This window comes from Hippopotamus amphibius, chromosome 11 (genome assembly GCF_030028045.1).
Source record: "Hippopotamus amphibius kiboko isolate mHipAmp2 chromosome 11, mHipAmp2.hap2, whole genome shotgun sequence".
Taxonomy (NCBI): Eukaryota; Metazoa; Chordata; class Mammalia; order Artiodactyla; family Hippopotamidae; genus Hippopotamus; species Hippopotamus amphibius.
In genome coordinates, this window is record NC_080196.1 from 40,522,258 (window position 1) to 40,537,854 (window position 15,597).

The 15,597-nt window shown below is 43.9% G+C and overlaps 1 long non-coding RNA gene across 2 annotated transcripts; it reads left to right on the top strand.

Annotated features, from left to right (window-relative positions):
* The first annotated feature begins 34 nt into the window (after positions 1-34).
* On the top strand, positions 35-12,284 carry LOC130831846 (uncharacterized). 2 transcript variants are annotated; one of them, XR_009048127.1, is made up of 4 exons: positions 35-164; positions 386-547; positions 762-967; positions 12,016-12,284. It is a non-coding gene; the product is annotated as an uncharacterized LOC130831846 (long non-coding RNA). The 2 variants fall into 2 exon arrangements; XR_009048126.1 differs by lacking the exon at positions 12,016-12,284 and adding an exon at positions 5,315-5,538.
* Positions 12,285-15,597: the final 3,313 nt, after the last annotated feature.

The window sequence follows — 15,597 nt, forward strand, 5'->3', positions numbered from 1 at the left end:
AGTAGAGGAAGGAAATGCTGGCCTCCCTCCAGGAGGACAGTATCCCTTTCCCGCAGGGACAGGGCTGCCAAGTTGGCTCTGGTTTTTGAGGGAAACACGGCTCCCAGCACCCATGCCCCCCCCAGCGACGCCCCTTCCTGGGATCCTTCTTCAGGCTCTGTAGGGTATGTGTGATGTGTTACAAATTATTTGTATTTGTTCTTCTTACATGAGTGTGCCTTTGCTTATTCACTTGTTTATACACATGTTAGGACTGGCCAACAGCAAAATTGTAAAGGAAAAGAGTTTTGGCTTCAGGGGTCTCACCGCTTCCTCTCCATCTCTCACCTTTTCTCCTTGGCCCTTCACTGACACACTAACTCTTGGTCAATGCCCTCTCTCCAAGCCCTGAATCTTTATGCTGTATCCGAAGTGTTCCAGAAGGAATCAGTCTGAAATCTCGATCATTCTGTGTTTGGGCTTCATACTGTGCGGTTGTTCTCACTTTGAAATGAGAAGTTTGAGATGCCAGTATTTAACCCCAAGGATGAACAGCTTGGGACGCCAGGTATGCGGGCATAGCAAAGAGATGATCTGGAGCCCAAAGGGTAAGGGAGGTGGCAGGGGGACCACGGGCAGCTCCAGGGAGCACTGGTCATGCCCCTCTGGGGCGGTGTAACGTGACCCTGGCAAGGAGGGTCTTCCTCACAACCGGCAAATTTCACTGCCTGAGGAGGTGGCAAAGCAGCAAAGTGGCGAGATCACCTCTCGCCCTTCCACAGAGAGGCACGATGAGAACTGGAATCAAGACACGAAGACCCCCTGCCCCATGCCCAGTCCGGCTCCATACTCTTGCTAGGATGTGACAGCCATGCTGAACCCACCCGGGGGAGCTCCGACCAACTCTGCCCGCCTCACTGATCGGTACTGGAATTTCGCACTGGGGGCAGCGCCCAGTGTTTGGTCAGAAGGAGGTTTTCTATTTGGGGTAGGTAGTTCCAAGCATGTTATTACCTCTGTTTGAGAAGGGAAGCCCTAACTAGGGGTGTCTGCCGCAGAGAAAATACGTGCACGAACGTCCCTCCACGCTCGCGTGTACGTGTGCGCACGTGCAGGCTCACGCATGCGCACAGAGATCTGAGGCGACCAGCTGGCTTGGGTGAAGGGTGGGATGGGGCTGGGTGGAGTCCAATCAGCTTTTAGAACTTTGAAACCCTGCCTCCTTCCTGGGAAATCCGATTGGCTTATCCAGCTCTGCGTTGGGGGTCCTGGGAAATGGGAGGGAGTGAAAGCCGCATCCCCAAACTCAGATGCCTACACTTCCTGGGAACAAGACAGGCAAATGAGAAATAGCCAGAGACCCATACAAGGCCGTCTATAATTAAGCACCAAATTGTGTGGAGCTGAGATTCCTGGAGCCATCAGAGAAGCTATGTGGTAGAGCTGTGGGTTGGGGGGTTTGAAGAAGCTGGAAGGAGGAGGGAGGGTATTGTGGCAAGAGTAGCGCAAAGTCCTTACAGCGAGGGAAGGGGTGTGATGGCAGGCAGTTACACGGGATGAAGAGCTTTGGATCAGATGTGGGTTGAAGCGCAGCTCTGCTATTTATAGGTAATGTGACATGTGGTTACCTCTCCAGGCCTCAGTTTTCCTCATCTGTTAAAGGGACAATAATGCTTATGCTGTACAGAAACTGTAAAATTTAAGATATGGCTGTAAAACACCTGGCACGTGGTGTGTCTCTTATCCACAAAGGGCAGAAAGGGCCAAGGCTTCTGGAACAGATGGACCTGGGAGAAAAGGTGGAATAGAAAGACAGGGTCAGCTGACAAAGGTGTGATGCGTTTGCTACATGCAGGAGGAGCTAGGAGAGTTCTCAGGCAGGAGATTCTTGGAAGGGCCGTGAGACAGGCTGGAGGATGAGGAAGGAGGGTAGTGCTGCATCCTCCTGTGGATGTTGGCGGCCAGGCCAGGGTGGTGGCTGAAGTTAATGAAGCCATTGCCTCAGAGACTCTCAGGACCTGGGGACTGGTTGGGTGGGCAGGATGAGTCATGACTAATGCCTCATTTTTAGCCTGGGCGCTGGGAGGGGTGGGGCTGCCTTTGGCAGTCTTGAGAAAACTGGGACAGAAATGAGGAAACTGGGTGGAGGATGAGCGTACTTCAGGATGTGTCTGAGATGACAGCAGGACACTGGACCTTTGGAGGAAGGGCAGGGAAGCTCCAGAGAGGGGTCCAGAGACCTCTGCCATTGAGCAGCAGAGAAGGGTGAGCGGTTGGAGGTGGGTCCAGGGTCATGCTGTAGGAAGACAACCTGGGATAGGTCCTCTCCTTCCCGGTCATCTTGCTATTCCCAGTGAAATAGGAGGCAAGGCCACCTGTTCTACATGGATTGCGGGGGCTTGAGCAGGCTGGGGGCCCACCACCCTTTCAAAGACAGCACTGTGTCCTGACTCGGCCCCTGGCACCTTGCTTCTCAGGCCTGGCTGTTGGATTAGGCCATGGTCCTCACTGAGAAAGGATAGTCTTCAGTTCCATGGGGACAGTGGAGGCCACAGCCAGTACAGCACAGCCTCTATGCAAACAAGCAAACTAGAAGTTCACGATCACACTCAGGAAGGCCCCATTGGAACTGTTAACATGTTCCCATGCGCTGACCCTGGCACTATCCTGCCACCCTCACTGCCTCAGAGGACTCCAGGCCCTGGCATCTCACCGAAGGTTCTGCTCCCTGCTGCAGCTATGTCCCTGTCCTGGGAGTCAGGGTTTTCATACTTGGATTCAAAGTTTCTTCTTTTTCTAAGTTTTAATTTCTTTATTTATTGGCTTCATTGGGTCCTTGCTGCTGCACACTGGCTTTCTCCAGTTGTGGGGAGCGGGGGCCACTCTTCATCGAGGTGCACAGGCCTCTCAGTGTGGTGGCTTCTTTTGTTGCAGAGCAGGGGCTCTAAGCATGCGGGCCTCAGTAGTTGTGGCACGTGGGCTCAATAGTTGTGGCTCAAGGGCTCTAGAGCACAGGGTCAGTAGTTGTGGCACACGGGCTTAGTTGCTCCACAGCATGTGGCATCCCCCGGATCAGGGATTGAACTGGTGTCCCCTGCATTGGCAGGCAGATTCTTAATCACTGCGCCACCAGGGAAGCCGGGATTCCAAGCTTCTTGTGCTGGTGACCTGATTTGCCTAGTTCAGAGCTCACTCAGGACCTAAGACATAGCAGCTACCAAGCCTGGAAGGAAGGCCTCTCTTTGCTTGTATTTCCTTATTTTTGTTTATTGGTATGCAAGAAAATCTCAAGTGAATTCAGGAATCCCCACTCAACCGCATACAAATGTATTTCAAAATCTTCTCAGTTTAAGGGAGTTTCCTGGCAGTCCAGTGGTTTGGACTCGGCGCTTTCACTGTCACAGCTACAGGTTGAATCCCCTGTTGGAGAAGTAAGATCCTGCAAGCCAGGACTTCCCTGGTGGCACAGTAGTTAAGAATGTGCCTGCCAATGCAAGGGACACAGGTTCGATCTCTGGGCAGAGAAGATCCACATGCCTCGGAGCAACTAAGCCCACCCACTGCAACTACTGAGCCAGCTCTCAAGGGCCCATGAGCCTACTGAGACCACATGCCGCAACTACTGAAGCCCACATGCTTAGTCTGTGCTCTGCAAGAAGCCACTGCAATAAGAAGCCCACGCTCCACAATGAAGAGTAGCCCCCACTCACCACAACTAGAGAAAGCCTGTGTGCAGCAATGAAGACCCAATGCAGCCAAAAATAAATAAACAAATAAATAAATTTATTTAAAAAAAAAAGATCCTGCACGCCAACAAGGGCTGGGGGCCACAGGGCTTGCCCATCTAGTTCCTTGGTGTTAAACGATTGAGAAGGTCTGTCTCATTTCCCATTGTTCAAAGCCCTAAGAACTCCAAGTGGACGCCGTCACGAAAGGATCACATTCTATTTCTGCATTTGATTTTTAAAGTCGGCTCATAATCCTCTCAGGTGTTTTACACTAAGTTAACACGGCTCATATGACTCATCAGCCTCTGAGGAAATCACATGCAAGAAACTGAGACTGCTTATCACACACAATTCCCACAACACAATCCAAAAGGAATTTATAGAACACAGAGTTTCCATAAATATAAAATATGTGAAACCACCCAGGACACAGCTCTTGGGGAGAAAGATGGCATCAAGATTCCAGGTTAGCTTTTCATTGATGGTGCACCACCCTCTATTTAAATCTTGTAAAATGTTTATTGAGTGAAGAACCTGGTTGTTTCTGGATGTGAAAGAGTGTGAAGGTCACAGCATCACCATGAGTAATCTTGCCAATAACGTTTAACCCGAATCTGAGGGAGTCCTAACTTTGAGTTACAGTGAATACCGAGTATGAAGGAACAAGTTAATTGATCCCAGGTGAAAACATAGACAGGACTTCCCTGGTGGTCCAGGGGTTAAGACTCTGTGCCTTCCAAAGCAGGGGATGCAGCTTCAATCCCTGATCAGGGAACTAGGATCCTGCATGCCACACCAGGCAGCCAAGAGGGAGAAAAAAAGGAAACAAAGTGAAACTAGAGGAAGGCTGGTAGATAACTTGTTACTACACAACAGCCATTCCCAGCCCTCTATTCTTTGCCCACTTCCCTACCGAGCTGCTGAAAGTCCAGATACTTGATTTCCCAGTCTCCTTCGCAGCTAGAGGCCATCATGAAACCCAGTTCTGGCCAATGAGAAGTAAGTGGGAATCTGTTGGGTGGCACCCAACAACGGTTTTCCTCCTTGATAAAAGGAGAAAGGTACATACGGAGAGCCCCTTTCACCTCATCCCCCTTTCTTCCTACCTGAGATGCTGTCCTGTGAGAACACGGAGGACGGAACTATGACAGCCGTCTTGTACCCATCGGGGGAAACAGGCAGACACACGGAGTGTATTAGTTACCTATGACCGTGTCACACATTACCTCAAACCTCAATTCCTTCAAATAACAAACATTTATGATCTTACACAGTTTTCAAGAATTAGGAACCCAGAAATGGATTAGGTCCAGGCTCAGGTCTCTCATGAGGTTGTAGTTGAGCTGATGGCTAGGGTTGCAGAAGAATCCGCAGTGCTTAGCCGGCTGTTGACAGAAAGCTTCAGTGCCTCACCACATGGGCCCCTCCACTGGGCTACTCACAGGACAGCAGCTTGCTTTTCCCAGAGTGAGAGGTGCAAGGGAGTGAGAGAGAATAAGAGAAACAGAGAATATGAACCCCCAATGGAAGCCATTGTCTTTTTATAACACTGTCAGAAGTGATACCGTCCCTTCTGCCGTATTCACACCCCTCCCACATTTTACCAGGGTTGGTCTGTGTGACCAGAAAGTGGTGATTCTTAAGAGACAACTTGGAGGTCGGCTACTTCACTGAGGATAGCAGAAGAGAAAGGAAGAAAGGGTCTGGGTCCTTGAGGAGATTGTTGAGTGACTATACCAACCCGTAAACCGTTTGTACCCTTCTTGTTATATCAGATAACTGAATACCTTTATTGTTGAAACAACTGTGCATTTGATATTTGCTGCTGAAAACCTTAGGACTAATGCAAGGACTATTCAATATTGCTAGTAAGATATAGAAGTACTATCTTGAGAAGAAATTAAAACTAGTTCTTTGCTTTTAGTAAAAATAAAAGAAATACTTTAAGGTATATTTTGTTGTTATAGCTGAAATCAGATTTATAAAAATTCTGAAAAATTCAATCTGAAAATTTCAGAAGAATTGTATTATACCTTTTGGAAATTGTTTGCCAATTATTACTTTTTTTTTCCACTTCCTGATTTATAAACTTTCAACAATATATATTGATTGTTAATTATGAAAGATACAAAATTTGGCACTCTTAAATTACTTCTCGCTTTTCATTATTTACTCTTCCTTCAGTTTTAGTTGTTTTTTTCTTTTTTTTTTTAAGAACTTTTATTGAGATACAGTTAAAAGACAATAAACAGCATATATTTAGAGTGTACAATTTGGTATCCCAATCTCCCAATTCATCCCCCCCCAACCCTCCCCACCCTCCCCACTTGGTGTCCATGTGTTTGTTCTCCACATCTGGGTCTCTATTTCTGCCTTGCATTTCCTCTTTCATAGTTGTTAGCATTTGCCTTGCATATTGAGGTGCTCCTATATTGGGTGCATATATATTTATAATTGTTATCTCCTTTTCTTGGATGGATCCCTTGATCTTTATGTAATGTCCTTTCTTGTCTCTTGAAACATTTTTTATTTTAAAGTCTATTTTATCTGATGTGACTATTGCTACTCCAGCTTTCTTTTGATTTTCATTTGCATGGAATATCTTTTTCCATCTCCTCACTTTCTGTCTGTATGTGTCCCTAGGTCTGAAGTGGGTCTCTTGTAGACAACGTATATATGGGTCTTGTTTTTGTATCCATTCAGCCAGTCTGTGTCTTTTGGTTGGTGCATTTAGTTCAAGGTCATTATTGATATGTATGTGCCTATTACCATTTTCTTAATTGTTTTGTTTTTGTTTTTGTAGGTCCTTTTCTTCTCTTATGTTTCCCGCTTAGGAAAGTTCCTTTAGCATTTGTTGTAGGGCTGGTTTGGTGGTGCTGAATTCTCTTAGCTGTTGCTTGTCTGTAAAGCTTTTGATTTCTCTGTCGAATCTGAATGAGAGCCTTGCTGGGTAGAGTATTCTTGGTTGTAGCTTCTTCCCTTTCATCACTTTAAATATATCGTGCCACTCACTCTGGCTTGCAGAGTTTCTGCTGAGAAATCAGCTGTTACCCTTATGCGAGTTCCCTTGTATGTTATTTGTCGTTTTTCCCTTGTTGCTTTTAATAACATTTCTCTGTCTTTAATTTTTTTCAATTTGACTGTTATATGTCTTGGTGTGTTTCTCCTTGGGTTTATCCTGCCTGGGACTCTCTGCGCTTCCTGGACTTGGGTAGCTATTTCCTTTCCCATGTTAGGGAAGTTTTCAACTATAATCTCTTCCAAGATTTTCTCGGGTCCTTTCTCTCTCTCTTCTCCTTCTGGACCCCTATAATGTGAGTGTTGGTGCTTTTAACATTGTCCCAGAGGTCTCTTAGGCTGTCTTCAGTTCTTTTCATTCTTTTTTCCTTATTCTTTTCTGCATCAGTGATTTTCACCATTCTGTCTTCCAGGTCACTTATTTGCCCTTCTGCCTCAGTTAATCTGCTATTGGTTCCTTCTAGTGTATCTTTCTTTTCAGTTATTGTGTTGCATATCTCTGTTTGTTTGCTCTTTAATTCTTCTAGGTCTTTGGTAAACTTTTCGATCTTTGCATCCAGTCTTTTTTCAAAGTCCTGGATCATCTTCACCATCATTATTCTGAATTCTTTTTCTGGAGGGGTGCCTATCTCCTCTTCATTTAGTTGTTTTTCTGGGGTTTTATCCTGTCCCTTCATCTGGTACGAAGTCCTCTGCTTTTTCATTTTCTCTGTCTTTCTGTGGCTGTGGTTTTCAGTTCCACAAGACGAAATACTGCTGATACTGCTGGATACTGCTGTCTGCCCTCTTGCGGAGGAAGCTATCTAGGAGGCTCCTGTGTCACCAACTATTACTTTTATTAAAAGAAATAGAATATTTTTCTCTTCCTTATTCCTCCTGAAAAACAAGGGAGGTCCTGCTAATTAATTGAACAGCCCTCTAATATAGCACATGACTTTTGAGGTCTGTGACTTAATTTTTGAATACTCGATCAATATGTATGTATATCCTTTGTGGGGTGCAAGTGTTTACACCTTTTCTAAAAAGTCAGTAATTAAAAAAAAAGAGACTTAAGGTGAGAGGAGAAAACTTGACACTCTTGAGATGGGGGCAGAGCTTGCTAGCACCCTGTCATGTTGTCCTTATATATGACCTTGAGATCATTCATGCAGCCTAAATCACTTCTTCTCATTATGAAACAGCTCAAACATATAGTAAAGTATTGAAAATAGAACAACAAACAACCACATACCTACCAGACAGATTGAACTAATCTTTACATTTCATCACATCTTGGACAAATATTTGCTTGGTTTTAAAGAAATGAAACATCATAGATAGAAGTGAAACCTCCTTTGAACTCTTTCCCAACTTTACCCCCACTCTCCCTCCCATGGGAAACCATGTCCCAGATGGAGAGAGCCTTTTCCTTCGTGTTTTTATATTTTATTACATGAATATGTTTTATAAACAATATATAGTATTGTTTTACAAATTTTAAAATTTCACATAAGCAAATGCATTGACTCATTCTGCAATTTGCTGTTTTCATTCAGCTTTGGGATACATGGCTCTAGTCTTTTCCATGTTACTGCTTTGGTAACCTATTATGAGACCATGGGCAACATATTCATTATTCTCTTACTGATGGATATTCAGGTTGTTTCCAGTGTTTTACTATAACCAACAATGCTGCAGTGAGAACCCTTTTATGTATCTCCCTTTATATCACATGGGAATTTCTCAGGTCACAGTGTGGGTATATCATTTGTATCCATGGGATTTTAATTTATGCAGCTGACTGAGTGGTGACATGGAGAAGTTAATGCCAATGAAAGAAAATTTTTATTATTTACATCCTGGATTCAAGGGGGTTTGCCATGCCATGCAGGGCCATATGGGGAAGCACCAGGTTTGGTCAGGAAACAGACGGGATGAGGGGAAAGCATGGCCCAGAAACTTGATTGCATTTTCTGCAAGAAAGGCAAGGCAGGGCAGAGAAACAGTTTAGGATTGGCTGATTTAAATAGTGTCAGCAGGCTCTGGACTATGGAGGTGGTCTCAAGTTGTCTGGAACCTAGCCCTGGGCGATTAAGGCAGAGGAAGATTACTTCCTGGAGTATAACAGCCAGATAGAGGAGGTGGTTCAGAGTAAGGGCTCTGGACTAGTTACTTTGCTATGAAAGGTGTGCTTTGAGACCTTTGCTATCAATAAGAATTGGCTGACCCTGGGAGAGGTGGTCTCTCCCCATTCAGGGAGGCCACAAATGCCAGACCATCAAGAATACATGCAATAGGAAGATATAGGAAAATAGGGAACTTCTTCAATTTGACCAGTTGCTGCCAAATTGGTCTCTGGTGTGGTTGTGCTATTTTACACTCCCAGACAATAAGAGATCTAATTGCTTCCCTTCTCCTGGTATTACCAGATTTTTTAAATGTTGCCAATCAGAAGGGTGTGGACTACTATCTTATCATTGTTTCATTGATATTTTCCTGATTATTTACCAGGCTAGGTATCATTTCATATGTTCATTGTCCTCCCAGGTTCCTCTTCTCTGAATTATTTATTCTTAGCCTTTCCCCATTGGGGTGAGGGCAGCGTCTGCCTTCTGTTATTAATGTGTAGACCTTGATACTAATATTAGCTCCATTGTATATTGAATGCATTGCAAATATCCTCTCTGTTTGTAGCTTGTCTTTTAACTTTTTTATAATCTCTATGGTACAGAAGTTGAAAATTTTAATGTAGTAAAATGTAACATTCTCTTCCTTTATGGCTTTTATGCTTGTGTCTTGAAGTAATAAAGATGCCCTCTCATATAAAATTGAGTCTTACTTATTTTAAATGTTTACCCATCAAGCCTAAGCTATTTGTTCAGTCTCTATTGAAAAACTGCGGTCTGGTGGGCAATTTGGCACCATCTATTTTAAAATAAACGCTTGTAGGAGTTTATCCTGCAGAAATAGTCACAGGAGTCCCCCCACCCAGCCAAATGTTTGCACAGGGTTGTTAAATAAAGCACCAGTTGTAATAGCCTAAGTATCTAGAAGTAACCTAAATATCTATCAATGGAAAGCTAGTTAAATGAATTATGGTATATATTCATTCACCATATAATGTAATTCTCTGCAGCTGTAGAAAAGAATAAGGGGGATCTGGATGTGTTCATATGGAAAGTTCTCCGAGATATGTTGGTAAATGGGGAAAAAAAACCCCAAGGATCCAAAGCATAAATACGGTACATTTATGTCAAAAAGGGGAAAAAATATCCCCTATGTGTATGCACGGAAAATTTCAGAAACAAAACTATTGAGTGTGGCTACTTCAGAGGAGAGGGACCAGGGTTTGAGGGTGGGAGGGAAACCCATTTTTCATTGCCAATCTTTTCTGTTTTCATTGTGACTTCCATGACAGTAAACAAAGAAGAATTGCTGTAGGTGGTCCCGTTTGCTGCAAGTTGCTATTTGTTTTGGCATTTGAAATATTCTGAGGTGAAGAGGGCCTTTTGTTCCAGTAGCTGAGAAGAAATTGAATTATTAAAAATGGGGCAGGAGACTGGGCATCATCGGGACAGCTTGATTACACGTGTTCTGCAGCTGGGACTGAAGGTATAAAGGGCAGTGCTTGCAGCAACGTGCTGGTTGATGAGATCCAGGCTTGCCTTTGTCTGGGGGAGGGGGGAGTTGTCTGGGAACCAAGGGGAAGTGGTTGGGAGAAGTAAGGGATGAGAGGTTGTCTGTGTGCTGGGTGGGGGGCGGGGAGACAGAAGAAAGAGGATGGACGTTTGGGGTGGGTTTGAGCCAGTTGGATTCACCCAGGTCCTTGCAGCCCCAGGGTCAGCTGCCTGAGTCTTGCCGTTTGGGCCACCGGAGGCGCTGAGTCTCCCTGCACTGCCTGGTGCAGGGTAGGAAGAGGCTCTGCACCCCTCCCCCAGTGGAGGAGGAGAGCCCCCACCTCGAAGGTACTGGCAGGCAGTTCTCTGGAGAGGAAGAAAAGCCAGGCTCAACCTAGGAAAACGCTCATCCAACAAATGGGAGTTAAAGGCACCCCGAGTTTACACTTACTGAGATTTAAGAAGGGAAAGGGATTCGGTCAGCATCCACAGAACAAAGACAAAATGTACCCCAGGGTTGAGTCCAACAACCTTCCTCAGGACAGTACAGTGTAGCTGGTCAGGGACCCCGGGCTATCTGGGTTCAAATCACAGCTATGTCGATTGCAAGTTACTTAACATCTTGGTGTCTTAGTTTTCTTATGTATAAAATGCGAAAGTAATTCTCACCTCCTAGAGGGTTGTTCTGGCATATGGTAAGTGCTTACAAAGTATTTGCCATTGTAATTCTTTATTTACCACCTCTGTAAATTCACCGTAACTGGCGCCCTGGCAGGGACATAGTCAGTATTGGGGATTAGATCTGCATCTGAGGTGGATACACGTTAACTAAGCTCACACACCTGATGAATAAGCTGTCACCACCTCGTTCATTCACACCAGCCATTGCTTGTAGGCGGATCCATTACCACCTTGATCTCTCTTTCCCATGTGGGAGCCCAGACTATACTCAGAGGCCCCTTGGGAGGCTGGGGACACTTCTGTGCTCTTATTCATTTCCCTGGCTGCTCCTGCTGCGTGACTCTCAGCCCCGTGGGTGAGGGCACTTTGGTACATTGGAGGATGGCAATTTATGTTGTCAAACAAATACTTGCTGAATGACTAAATGGTCATCGTGTGTTCCCTGTTATAACCAAACACTGGAAACAACCTAAATGCCCAACCACAGGGAGCTGTTACTAAATTGTGGCCCCGTCACCCCACAAAACCAAACAGTCATTGGGAAGGATAATTATAGCAATTGTATAGAAAGACAGAGAAATACTTGTGATGCAATCTTAGCAAAACAAAAGAAATCAAAATGGTCTGGGCATGACGTGGATCAATCTGGATATTTTGTCAAGTGAAAAGACAAGATCCCGGAACGGGAATATGATATGATGCCATTTGTGTAAAAAAGGGGGGCAAGAAATATGACTTCACCTGCAGCTATAAGCACAAAATACCTCCGATCAGCAAACAAGTGACTGAAAACACCTGGGCTTCCAGGGAGGGGACAGAGAGGTGGACAGTTGGGAGCAAATCACTGACAACTTTTGTACCCGTTGAATGTTGAACCAGGTGAGCGTGTTTCTGATTCAAAAACTCGAATAATTTAAAACACTTCCTGGTACATAGCAAAATAAAATAGATTAATATCTTTTTTTCTACTATATTCCTCAATTCTAACCCAAATTTAAAATTTCTGATATCAGGGACTTCCCTGGTGTCATAGTGGGACACAATGCAGGGGACACAGGATCGATCCTTGGTCCAAGAAGATCCCACATGCTGCAGAGCAACTAAGCACCACACACCACAACTACTGAGCCTGCGTATTGCAATTACTGAAGCCTGCACACCTAGAGCCTGTGCTCCACAGCAAGAGAAGTCACCACAGTAAGAAGCCCGGGCACCACAACGAAGAATAGCCCCCACTCATCACAAAGAGAGAAAGCCCCCATGCAGCAACAAAGACCCCATGCAGCCCAATAAATAAATAAATAAATAAATAAATAAAATTACATTAAAATTTCTGATATCAGAATATATTTCAATCAATGGGCCTTTTTACAGGTTATTGTGGTGGGGTTTTTTTCCCCCTAAAAAACTTTTACTAAATCAATGCTGAGTCTTAAAACTGATGGTATTTTAGAACCAAGGAAATATAGTACATGAAAATGTATCATCTGGAAAGGACCTGTAATAATAAAAACCATTGTCTGGTGGGATTGTGGGGACCTTCCTTTTTCAAAATGGTCCTTACGGGTATTTTCACATCATCTTTTCAATAGTTTTTTAAAAATACATTTTAAACTGTTTTCAGGAGATAATAAATGGTTTTAGAGGGAGGCAGCCCCCAGCACTGGGGTAAAGATAACCTGCCATGAAGTAAACCCATGAAAATCACCACTTTCTTAGCTTAGTTTCAGTAATTATCAGAGCAGAGCTCTGGGCCCTGATTTTAGTTATGGTTACAAGGAAAAACCCATTGTCCTTGGATTTTTCCTGAGATACCTGCCTTCCGGGAACAGTTTGTTAAACCCAAGACACTTACTTGGCCACCATGGATGTCTATCCAGTGATCGGTTGAGACCTTGAGTTTTGATCACATAGCATGTAGGATACACTAACAACTGTCCAAATTGATGACTTGAAGTCTGCCAGGAATTGACTATTGGAAAATTTCATGTTTGCAAATTTCTGCAAACCCTTGTTACTCAAAGTGTGGTGTGTGAACCAGCAGCTACAGCATCTCAGGCCCCAGACCTACTGAACCTAAGATCCACATTTCAACAAGACACCCAAGTGATTCATACGCACCTTAGAGTTTGAGAAGAACTACTGTAAATTGTAAATTGCAACGTAGATGTTAGCTGCATTATTATTAATGAAAACAAAAAGTAAATAATAATTTCTTAATCTGTTTTCAGAGACCTTCACATTATCACCTGATTTGGTTTTTATAGCACTACTAAGAGTTAGAGCTTTTAAACCCCGGTTTATAGAAGAGGAAATGAGGTTCAGAGAAATAAAGTGAAACTTATTATATTGAGTTTTGATTAGTCCTGTAGTTGGGAAAAAGGTTGCCAATTCATTGTTCAGGCACTTTTGTGGTTTTTCAATGATGCAGATATTTGATGTCTAGCCAAACAATAAATGCTGGAGAGGGTGTGGAGAAAAGGAAACCGTCCTACACTGTTGGTGGGAATGTAAGCTGGTACAGCTTTACTATGGAGAACAGCATGCAGACTCCTTAAAAAACTAAAAATAGAGCTACCATATGATCCAGCAATCCCACTCCTGGACATATATCCAGAGAAAACCATAATTCAAAAAGATACATGCACCCCCTGAGACTGCTCTGGTGGCGCAGTGGTTAAGAATCCGCCTGCCAATGCAGGGGACACAGGTTCAATCCCTGGTCTGGGAAGATCCCACATGCTGTGGCACTATTAAGCCCATGTGCCATAACTACTGAGCTTGTGCTCTATAGCCCGCAAGCCACAACTACTGAGCCTGTGTGCCACAACTACTGAAGCCTGCACTAGAGCCCATGCTCTGTGACAAGAGAAGCCACAGCAATGAGACACCTGTGCACCACAATGAAGAGTAGCCCCTGCTTGTCACAACTAGAGAAAGTCCGTGTGCAGCAACAAAGACCCAATGCAGCCAATAAATAAATTTATAAAAAATAAAAATAAATAAAAAGATACATGCGCCCCAATGTTCATTGCAGCACTACTTACAATAGCCAGGGCATGGCAGCAACCTAAATGTCCATCAACAGAAGAATGGTTAAAGAAGATGTGGTACATATATACGATGGAATATTACTCAGCCATAAAAAAGGACGAAATAATGCCATTTGCAGCAATGTGGGTGGACCTAGAGATTGTCCTACTGAGTGAAGTAAGTCAGACAGAGAAAAACAAATATCATACGATATCACTTACATGTGGAATCTTAAAAAAAAAAATGGCTACAAATTGGAGGTGGGCCCCTGCCATCCCTTTGAACATCCTTTTCCAGTCTTTGCGAGGATTGTGCTCTTCTCTCAATGCCCAGGACTGTCCTGTCCCTCAGGAGGAGACAGGTGACAGTCCAGTTCACATGGCTAGGCCCTCTTGTCTGCTTATCTGGGGCCCAAAGTGGTCTCAGCCTCTGTGTGGGGGTGGTGGGGCTGGGGTGGGGGTAAAGGGGTCTGAGCCCAAGGCTGAGGGTTAACTTGACAGCCAGTATGACAGTTTGCTGGTTTGGGAAGCCAGATAAGTCCTAATATCAGCCCTGAAATGACTTTTTAATTCTAACTCCAATTAGAATGGCCCATTCTAATCAGAGGATCAAGACCAGGATGAGATTAGGCTGTGCTTGAAAATAATTCAGGATTAGTGAGAAAAGAACAGAAACATTTATTTCTCAAGAAACCTAATTATTATTTAAACCTAAGAGTTTATTTTTTAAAAATAAATCATCACATTGAATTATTTACTTGGCTATTTCATGGTTACTTTGTTTAGCTTTTTGATGAAGGGTTGGAGTTTTGTTTCTAGAAAAGATGAGGAAATGTTGCTTTCTAGCTCAGTTAACTATATCTCCAACTTAAGCCCTGTATTCAGACCATAGGAGCTCTGAAAAGGAGCAGCCCACCCTGACTGTTAGGAACCTAAGATGAAAAGGAGAGTCCTGAGGGCTAAGCTCACAAGGTGAAAGTAGCCATAATACATACTAAGTTCTTCCCAAGTCAGGTGATCCAGTCTTGCTTTTTTTTTTTTGGCCCCGTGCAACATGTGGGATCTTAGTTCCCCAACCAGGGATCGAACCCATGCTGTATTCAGTGGAAGCGTGGAGTCTTAACCACCCGGTCTTGCATTTTTAAAGTTAAACAAAAATTCATGCGCAATGATAGAATGATTTTGGAAGGCAATTTGGCTATTTATAAAGAATTGTAGCAGTTGTGTCTTGGGTGAGCTTCACTGCTTTCAATATTTCTTTGAATGAGTTATTCCATTTCTGAAAATTTATTCTAAGGAAATAATCTAAGGCATAGGAAAAACTCTAGCCAAAAGAGCTCACCACAGAACTATTTTTTTTCCCCTATTTTTTGGCCACACCACGCAGCAGCATGCAGGATCTTAGTTCCCCAACCAGGGATTGAACCTGCACCCCCTGCAAAGGAAGCACAGCATCTTAACCACTGGACCACCAGGGAAGCCACACCACAGCACTATTTTATTTTATTTTTTAAGAACATTTTTAAATTGAAGTATAGTTGATTTACAATGTTGTGCCAATCT